The sequence below is a fragment of the Gastrolobium bilobum genome, unplaced genomic scaffold, assembly GCF_033153095.1.
Source record: "Gastrolobium bilobum isolate Gb01-03AN ecotype WA unplaced genomic scaffold, APGP_CSIRO_Gbil_v1 utg6455, whole genome shotgun sequence".
NCBI lineage: Eukaryota > Viridiplantae > Streptophyta > Magnoliopsida > Fabales > Fabaceae > Gastrolobium > Gastrolobium bilobum.
In genome coordinates, this window is record NW_026898105.1 from 117746 (window position 1) to 128135 (window position 10390).

Below are 10390 nucleotides of genomic sequence, written 5' to 3' on the forward strand. Positions count from 1 at the left end.
GGTATTTTGCACACCCCTAGAAGCTGGTGACCAAAGTTTGCCATCACATTTGCACTAGAATCTGCTTCCCTAAGGACATGATCCTTCAGAGACCCATATGTAGTTTCAAGAACGAAATTTCAAAAAGATTAAGCTAAACATCATTTCGACAAGAAATTCATAGACATTCTTGTAAAGCATACTTTCTTAATTATTCTTTTTCCCCTTGTTCAAGTTATTTTAGATATGAAGTATTTTCACAATAATTTGAGAGTCTTTGCATTTAGTATTACGAATTGTTCATGTGCTCAAGTACGGTAGAAATTAGAATAACACAACATGTAGCTCTGCCTCATATTTATCTGCACCCCTACTACTGCACATAAAAAACATCATTATAGTTGCGTTAGTTTTTCCTAACAACAATGAGTCCATGACATAATTTTTGTTTTAGTGCCGAGCCAAATATATATAGAAAGACTATACTCTTAATTGTTTAGCCTTTTAAATATAACACACATTACTCTTTCAAGTAATTTTATTATTAAATTAATTCTTCAGAAATAAAAATAATTACTATCTTTTTTTTGGGGTGTTACCACTTTAATATTTTGTAAGAACAGCTATAATGACTGTTTTAGATTAACGAGAGGAGCCCCATGTGGTTCAACTTCTTTTGACATCTGTAATCTATGAAGCATCGACACTTCAAAAATTTTGACGCGTCGTGTTCGACACTTTCCGACAGTCACCAACACTTCGACACTTCCCGACACTACAACGCTCGTTGTAAAGACTCAAAAAAGGTTCAAATGTTATGTTGCGTTGTATTTTGAGTTCCAACTATTAGATTTGTTAGATTATGATTACAATTTTATTGAGTTTAAAATAAATATTTGGGATATATTCTGTTTCTTTGCAAAATTGATGGGTATTATAAGTTTAGCTTTATTTTTTTGTTAAATTATTAAAGGGATAGGATATTGTGACACCCAATTTATGTTACACCCATGTGACACCCAGTCAATCTCACCGTTAGATCGCTTATGTTGATCCAACGGTTATATTTATTTCCATCTTTGTATGGTCATGATTTCCCAAATTTAAAGTGAAAGCATTAAATATGGGAAATCATAACCATACAAAGGTAAAAATAAATATAAAATATTAAATTTGGGAAATCATGACCATACAAAGATGGAAATAAATATAACCGTTGGATCAACATAAACGATCTAACGGTGAGATTGACTGGGTGTCACGTGGGTGTAACATAACTTGGGTGTCACAATATCCTATCCCATTATTAAATACTAAATATAATATACACTACATAAATTAAAAATAGGGTTTTCGTTTTATCCTTTAACATAACACAACAAACTTTCCTACCCTCACAACATTTTGTGGGGCCCACACTTTTTAAAACAAAAAAATAAATAAAAAATTAAGGCACGCAAAACGAATCTCTATAACATTACACAATCATTTTTCCTACAACATAACTCTTATAAAATCCTTAAAAGTATTATATAATATCAAAACGTGTCAAAATTTAACATTTTTTAAAATTAACGTGTCGGAGTGTCGTATACTGTGTCGGTGTCGATATCGATGCAAGATAATCTCTAATCACAAAAGTGTTATTAAATACATCTTAGCATTTGATTAGCTCCATCATCATCACTCTATGATTAGCATTTCCATTCCACCACTAGACAGTGTTTTTAGCTTGACTTCAAGTACCCGACCATGTCACCATCATTACTAGCTAGTGCTTTTACAAACACTTTTCTAAAGAAAAACTTTACCATTATACTTTCTCCTTTCTTTTTATTGATTTTTGCTTTGGTGGCCACTTGCCAACAAATTTCCACTGAATCCTAATGCAGCAGGGAGCTAATAATTTCAGTCATTTTCAGGTCACTGCTAGACTATTGCTTACTAAGTTCAAAGCTGTACTCCATTTATTTGTCGGTGCAGCGCAATTGGAGCTAGCTGCTATCTGTGCAATGTGGGGAATGGAGTTAGCCAACAGGGTTGGATTTTGTTTAAATGCGCATGAAAAGACTGTCAATTCTGCGTAATATTAAATATAAGAATGTGTTTGGGTAAACTTTTAAAAATAATATTTTTTATGATATACTTTCTTTTAGAAGTTATTTTTTATAATTTATGAAAACATTAGGAATACCTTTTTAAGTTTTAACTTTTTTATTTTTTAAAACAACTTATCTAATTATTAAAAAAAAGACTTAAAAAAAATTAATTAAAAATCTCAAACTCAAATTCTGAATTTTGTTGACTGGACAATGGACTGATCTGTGTGTTGCCCTGGCTTAGTCCATCTAACTATTGGATTATACATTTTTTGTATAGTTCTTTCGCATTAGTTTTAAATTGTTAGAAAAACTAATTCAATAGAAATTGGGTTATATAAGCTAGCCCATACCCCAGGCCCGTATTCCCCCTCTAAAAAGGCACAACCCAAGATCGAGGTGACCGAGCTTTTACTGATTTATATTTCTGAATTCAGTTTAGTGCATCCTGGAAGAAATCAAGACGTGCATAATTCATATTTTGAATTATCTTTATAACACTAACAATAATAGTAATTCATTGGTGTCATCTGGAAAAACCCCAAAAAAATTGATAATAATATTTTTTGATAAATGAAAATTTACCTTTATATATTAAATTAAAGTCTATTTTTTAAAAATGGTTAAATATCTTAATTTATTCTTCTTTAAAGAATGACATGTATTTTTTATTTTGAATTCATATTTACTTAAATTAATTATACATATATGTTTTTTATAATTTTATTTTTTTCTTAAATATTCCTAAATTCTTGTGTAACCTTAAACAAATATTCTTTTTTCTTAATTGTATACACATTTAAGCAATATAATTGCAAATATAATAAAAGTAAAAAAAATAGTAATAACACCTATAGCTAAATAATTTATTCTTTTTTTTTTAAATAATTGTCACTTTTAAAAAAATTAATGATAAATTATTTTTTTGTAATTTTATCCTTATTTGAGTTATTTATTAAGTGAAATGAGAAAGAGTATTAATGAAGTGAAAATATAATTTAGTCAAACATAATTATATTTTCTTAAAATTAATTACTTAATAATTTGTTTAATCTTTATACAAAAATTTAGACGATAATTATTTTAAAATGGAAGAAAAAAATTTCATGCAAGATATTAAATAAGAACTTTTTCTTATTCTAAAAGTACATAGAATTTCTCTAATAGTTGATCTTGTTTCTTAACATGAAGATCAACTAAACTACTACATGTATGCTAATTCAATCAATCATTATCGTATGTTATGTTTAGATATCTAATGATAGGTGGAATGAAATCGAATAAAACAATTACTTTATTATTTGAACATTTTATGATCAAATAAAGTAGAATTTCCATTCTATTATTTAGAAAATGGACAGAATGATAAATATTATAACTTTTGTAACGCCCGACCGCTTCAAGAATCAACGACTATCCCCACATGCTAATACGAGACTTTTCAGTGTGCTTTTTCCTCACTCGCACACTTCCCGAAAAAATTTCCCAGGAAGTTACCCATCCCAGAATTGCTCCAAGTCAAGCACGCTTAACTGTGGAGTTCTTCCGTTTCGGGCTACTGAAAAGAAGATGCATCTTGTTAGCATAGGTAGTACCAATTAATTCTTATAAGCTATCCCAAACTGTGCAGCCTTATACCTGCACAGCCTTTGGAATCCCTCTCTTTCGGGTGTCGATTCTTCATGCATGTATAACCCCCCGCTGGAAGCCTGTTAGGAGCCGCTCCTTGTCCATGCCCTTTCGCACCAGCGATCACTCCCCGCCCTCGTCAGCACCCGGGATGTTACATGCCCACCAGTTTCCGCCCGGTTCGTCCTCGAACCACTCCGTACTGGATGAGAGGCCCTGCTCTGATACCACTTGTAACGTCCGGCCGCTTCAAGAATCAACGACTATCCCCACATACTAACACGAGACTTTTCAGTGTGCTTTTTCCTCACTCGCACACTTCTCGTGAAAACTTCCCAGGAGCTCACCCATCCCAGAATTGCTCCAAGGCCGCTTCAAGAATCAACGACTATCCCCACATACTAACACGAGACTTTTCAGTGTGCTTTTTTCTTCACTCGTACGCTACCGAAAAGAAGATGCATCTTGTTATAGCTAGTACCAATTAATTCTTATAAGCTATCTCAAACTGTGCAACCTTATACTTGCACAACCTTTGGAATCCCTCTCTTTCGAGTGTCGATTCTTCATGCATGTAACCTCCTGCTGGAAGCCTATCAGGAGTCTCTCATTGTCCATACCCTTTCGCACCGGCGATCACTCCCCGCCCTCGTCAGCGCTCGGGATGTTACAACTTTATTATTATTATTATTATGTAAAGTGATTTCATCTTATACACTCCAAATGGAGAAAAAAGAAAAATAAAGGTATTGAAGGAAATTAATGCAATGGAATGCATTCTTTCAGATTCTATTTTATTCGACCCATCTTATTTTAAACAATTTCAAATACAAATAACAATATTATTCCATTCCATTTGGCTTTATTATATTCCTTTCCATCAATCTAAATATAAAAACTAATTCGTGCAAAGTTTCGTGTTAAAGTGGCTAAATGATATTATTACGAACGGATAATGAAGAGAGGAGAGAAAGGAAGCTCATTATTGAAGATTGTAGAATAATTCTCATTACTGAAAAATGTAACAGATATATACATTTATACAGAATAATGTTAGAGTGAGTAACTGAGCAATAATTAACTATAGTAACTAAGTAACTGACTAACTAATTAATAACCAGTTTTACTTCACGTGGGTTCCATTACACAGCCGTTAATGAGAATTATTCTACAATCTTCAATAACGAACTTACTTTCTCTCCTCTCTTCATTATCCGTTCGTAATATGGTATCAGGGCAATTAACTATAGTAATTAAGTAACTGATTAACTAATAATCAGTTTTAGATATATTACTTCTTTCAACTTTATATGATACGCAAATAGGCAAAAAAAAATTAATTATTGCAATTTAATTAAATAATTACGCAAATATTACAGTTTGGGAAATATTTACACATCTATTGCACACTGTGATGCCCCACTGGGGCGTCTCTCATGAGGAGAAGACGTCCAAATGGGGCGTCTCTCATGAGGTGGTGACACGTGTCACTTGGTTTTCCAAAAAAAAAATTAATTTAATCATAAAACTTCTAAAGGCCATAACTTTTGACTTGAGTATCCAAATCAGGTAATTCTTTTTTGATTCCACATAACTTTTCGAGATCTACGCAATGACATCTCATTTGATATATTTTATTTCTCACCAACGTAATTTAAATTTAGAATATTTATTTAATTATTTCCTTTATTAATACAGATTTTTCAAATTGATTTTTGAGTTTAAATCACAAATCAAATCTTTATTTTGTTTTCTTTATTAATAATAATTGTTACTTTTAATTTAAATCACAAACCAAATTTTTTATAATAAAAATAAAAAAATTATTATTTTTAATTTAAATCACACATCAAATCTTGATTTATTTTTTGTATTAAATCACAAACGCAGAACTCAGAGGCTTCTGAGTTTAAAAATGTGACACGTGTCAACACTTGTCAAAACCTAACACATCACCAATCACGTCTAAATTGGGTTTCAATCAAGAGGAAATCACGCCTAATTTAGGTAATTTTATTTTTGAAAAACATTCATAAGCCATAATTAATTTCAGACCACGAATAATAACCCAGAAGCTTATAGCATTAATCATTAATTTTAAAAATAATATGTTTCTTCCTTAGAAATTTATAATATTTATTTAATTATTTTCTTTATTTCTATTGATTTTTCAAATTGATTTTTTAGTTTAAATCACAAATCCAATCTTTATTTTGTTTTTCTTATTAATAATAATTTTTTTTTATTTTGAATTTAAATCACAAACCAAAATTTTGTTATAATAAAGAAAATTATTATAAAAAAATGTAAATCACAAATCAAAATTTTTATTTATTTTTTTATATTAAATCACAAATCCAGAACTTAGAGGCTTCTGAGTTTAACCGCTCTTATAATATCATTCTTGTAAATTGAAATTGTGTTTGTGAGAAATAAAATATGTCAAATAAGATGTCATTGCGTAGATCTCGAAAATTTATGTGGAATCAAAAAAAGAATTACCTGATTTGGATACTCGAATCAAAAGTTATGACCTTTATAAGTTTTATGATTAAATTAATTTTTTTTTTGGAAAAACAAGTGACACGTGTCATCACTTCATGAGAGACGCCCTCATTTGAGCGTCTTCCCCTCATGAGAGACGTCCCATGTGACGCCCAAAAAGAGCGTCACAGTATGCAATAGATGCGTAAATATTTTTCAAACTGTGATATTTGCATAATTATTTAATTAAATTACAGTAAATAAATTTTTTGACTACGCAAATAACTTCCATATGATCAATTGACGCCATAACTCACCATACTGCGTCAGTAAGTCCTTTCGTACAGCATCAATATTTATCTAAACAACTCATCCTTCTCGAGTGTTGTGAAGTGAATTGGGTACGAAAGTGAAGGAAACATGGCCACATGGGCTTGTAAATGTGGAAGATGGTTGGTAGTTGAGGGTTGAAATTCTCACTTAACAAAGTATCCATAGAAAGAGGAATTTTTTTTTATTTGAAAATCATGATTTTTTAAAATATGATGGGAAAGTAAATTTTTTGAAAATATTATTAAAAAATTATTTGATAAATCAAAATATTTTTGAACATGTTAGATTAATTTTTCTGATATTATATTTGATTATTTTTGTCTGAAAAATTAATCATATTTTCATGTAGACTGAGATTCTTGAAATACTTTTTTTTGAACGGTATTTTTCGGTGTTATTTTGATTTAGAAAATACATACAAAAAGATATTCTTGGAAAATAACTTTTTTGAAAAAAGAAATTCCCCAATATACTATCAAACATGGAATTCTAGAAAACCTATCATCAATTTTCCAAGCATCTAAAAGTAATCGTCCTATCAAATACTCCTAAAGAGTTATGCACATATCTCAAAACAAAAACTTGAAATCAATGGCCGGAAACACTCAAGTTTATAAAGGTCCAGTAAAAACCCTACATAAAAAAAAATGAATCCAACCTATTGAGTTTGAATAGGGTATATTTAATTAATTAACCTTTTTTTTTTGGGAAAAAGAGGTTTGAGAACAAAAATAAATTTAATTTAACAATATTTCTTAATAATAAATAATAAAAGTATTTAATTAAAAAATAAAGATATTTTATAAAATCATTATATATATATATACACACACCACACTTTAAAATTTATTTACCAACTTATCTTGCTTTGATGAATAAAGATGAATGAGATTACGACACATGTAAAGTTATAGTTTTTAGTGGGTCCATGTCATCAATTTGTGTATAAGTGAAATAGATTCATAAATAGTTTTTTTTTTTTTTTTGTATAACGATTCATAAATAGTTTTCAAAATGTAATAGATTGATAATTTTTTAGATAAGGACATTTTGGTCAAATAGCATGTTATTTTATTTGTTAGGAATGCAGATTCTGTACTAAAAAAGAAGTGAATTGACTATACAAATTTTTTTGCAAGAGCCCCATTTTTGTTTCAAAGTTAATATTTCATGCAAGCTTTAATATATGAAACGACCATCAATATGTTGAAACAACAATCAAACACCAAGATCACGGCGGACGATTGGACTAATGTTCATCCTGATCATATCAATCCAATATAGATTGAACTAAATCATACAGAAGGTTAAAGACTTTGGGCTGTGAATAGTACTTTGTGGGCTTTAATGTTCACTGTATAGATGATTATTGGTGTATGTTTCAGGCGCAATAGAGTTTATTGGGAGTATCTGCAGAGATACTCTGACGCTCACGTCAGTATCAATACAAGGTTTATGTTATGTTTTTATGAGAATAAGATTATCATACCTGAGTTTATACCCTTCATATATATAGCAAGTCTTATTCCGCCTTTGGTAAATGTGTATGTCTTCTTAATGGTTGTTATGAGCTGCAGACTTATTTGTCTCAGCTGGTGTCTTTCAGGCTATAAATCTACACATTTGTCTGTCTTTTTAAAGTGGTGGCAAGCTGGAGGTGTCTTTCGTGTGTTGGTTTGTATGCGCGGTGGATCTCAGCATGTTTATAGAATCCTTCATTAACTTTTAGTTACATAAGACGGTTCTGCGCAATGAAGTCATTGCGCTCCTTGGTCCTTTTGCGCGAAGCATGTCTCGCGAGTTATGAAGCCTATATACTGCTTGGGCCCTTTTTGGGCCTTAACCCTGGTGGACCTATGTAATTATTCATATCACGTCCCTTCCTAAATTTTAATTTTTTAATTATATTATGTATTAAATAATATTTTTTTAATAATAATAGTTTGTTAGTACTAATAATTAGTTCATTCTTCAAAAATATTTATAATAATTAGTATCTCCAATTAGTCTTAATAATACTTATAATTTTAAATTTTATTTTTGCCGTCTGTTATAAAAAAATCATAGGTCCACATATCACAACTCTACACTTTCTATTAGCCAAACAAGACATTCAAGAATATATTAAAGTGCTTTAATTTAAAGAACAAAGGAAGAGAAAATGTAAACATTATTTATTATGGTTCAATCACCACCTTGTGACTTATGTTCAAACTGCAACCACTCAATAGTTTTTCATTATTTTATCAAGTTTCAACGTTTTAGAGAATTTAGTAACCTTACAATTTCCACAAAAATTATGAGTATTTAATAACCTTTACAAATCTTTTCAAACTTTTCTACGTATGATCGGATAATTCAAGAGTACAATAAAAAAATGTGTTTGCATTAAATAAACACTCTTAAAGTGTAAATAATATGAATTAAAATAGTATGAGTATATAATTTGTAACAAGATGAGATAAAAAAAAGATGTTTGTTCAATTAGCAATTGTGTGTCAAGTTAGCTATTTTTATTAGCAAATGAATAACATACTGATAGAAACACTTGATTGCTTAGTTAAAAAAAAATAAGAAAACTTAATTAAATCAAAATTTATTAAAGAATCAAAATCGCATATAATCCAAATAAAAGCATAAAAATACAATTAAGGCCAATTTTTTTAGCGAAAGTTTCTGATGCCTTTTGTCTTTTCTTTCAAAAGGTATAACAAGAGCCTAATTGTCAACAAATGTATAAAGTGATTGAGGAATCGGAGGGCACTAGTCAACGTTGAGATCTTTGAAATCCACCAGCTGGACAAGTGGAAATAAACAATCCAAAACCAATGCAAAAAGAAAGAATATTGTTACCCAAAAAAGAAGAAGATGTACGTGCAAATCAACTTAAGGAGAAGTTTATTTATATAAAATAATATATTTGTCTTTATCTATTAGAAAGATATTTATATAAAAAATATATTTGTCTTTATCTAACATAGTGACTTTTTGGGTGAATTATTTATTTATTTAACATTATAATTTTTATATTTAACAGTCAAGAGTTTAATTTTTATTCTTCACATTCTTCTAATGAAAATAAAGGGTTCACTTTTTTAGATAATTTATCTACATTGAGTCTAAAATGATGTTATTTTGAAATGAAAAATCAAGATATTTTTATAATTTATAATTTATTTTAGGATTATAATAGTTTTTCACTATAATTTTTCACTTCAAAATAACGTCGTTTTAGGAACGAATATAAATAATTTATCTATATTCAATGCAGAAATATTAAAGTCAAAAATAAAAATAAACTTTAATTTAAGTACAAGATGAAAATTATTCATATATTATACACGTTTCAAATTCCAATGTAATTTTTGTATGTAGAAATATGTCAATAATAATTTTATGAAAATAGGTTGACATTATTATTGAGTTTTAACTTACTAAGTAACACGTGTCATTATAACCATTTTAACAAGAGACATATTCATGTTTTACTATATTATTATTTTATGTCATAAATACTTCGATAATTTTTTTGTTATTTTTTTTTTTGTTTTTAGTGGTGGGCCTCTGCACTTTGTGTCTTAGTATAAGAGATATTTTTCCTATAATATGAGAGACGGTTTTATAAATGTTATGTTGTAGAAAAGTTGTTATGTTGTAGGAAAGTTGTCAGGTTATATTATAAAGATAAGGGTTCGCTTTTTCTGCTGTTACTGTATATAAGTTATCTGCAGTAAGCCGAATACGATGTCATTTTGGGGCTGAAATCATGGAATTTTTGTAATTTTAATTTATTCTATATAATCTTTACATTTATAATTTTTTAAGATTTCAATACCAAAACGACATCGTTTTGAGAATAAATACAG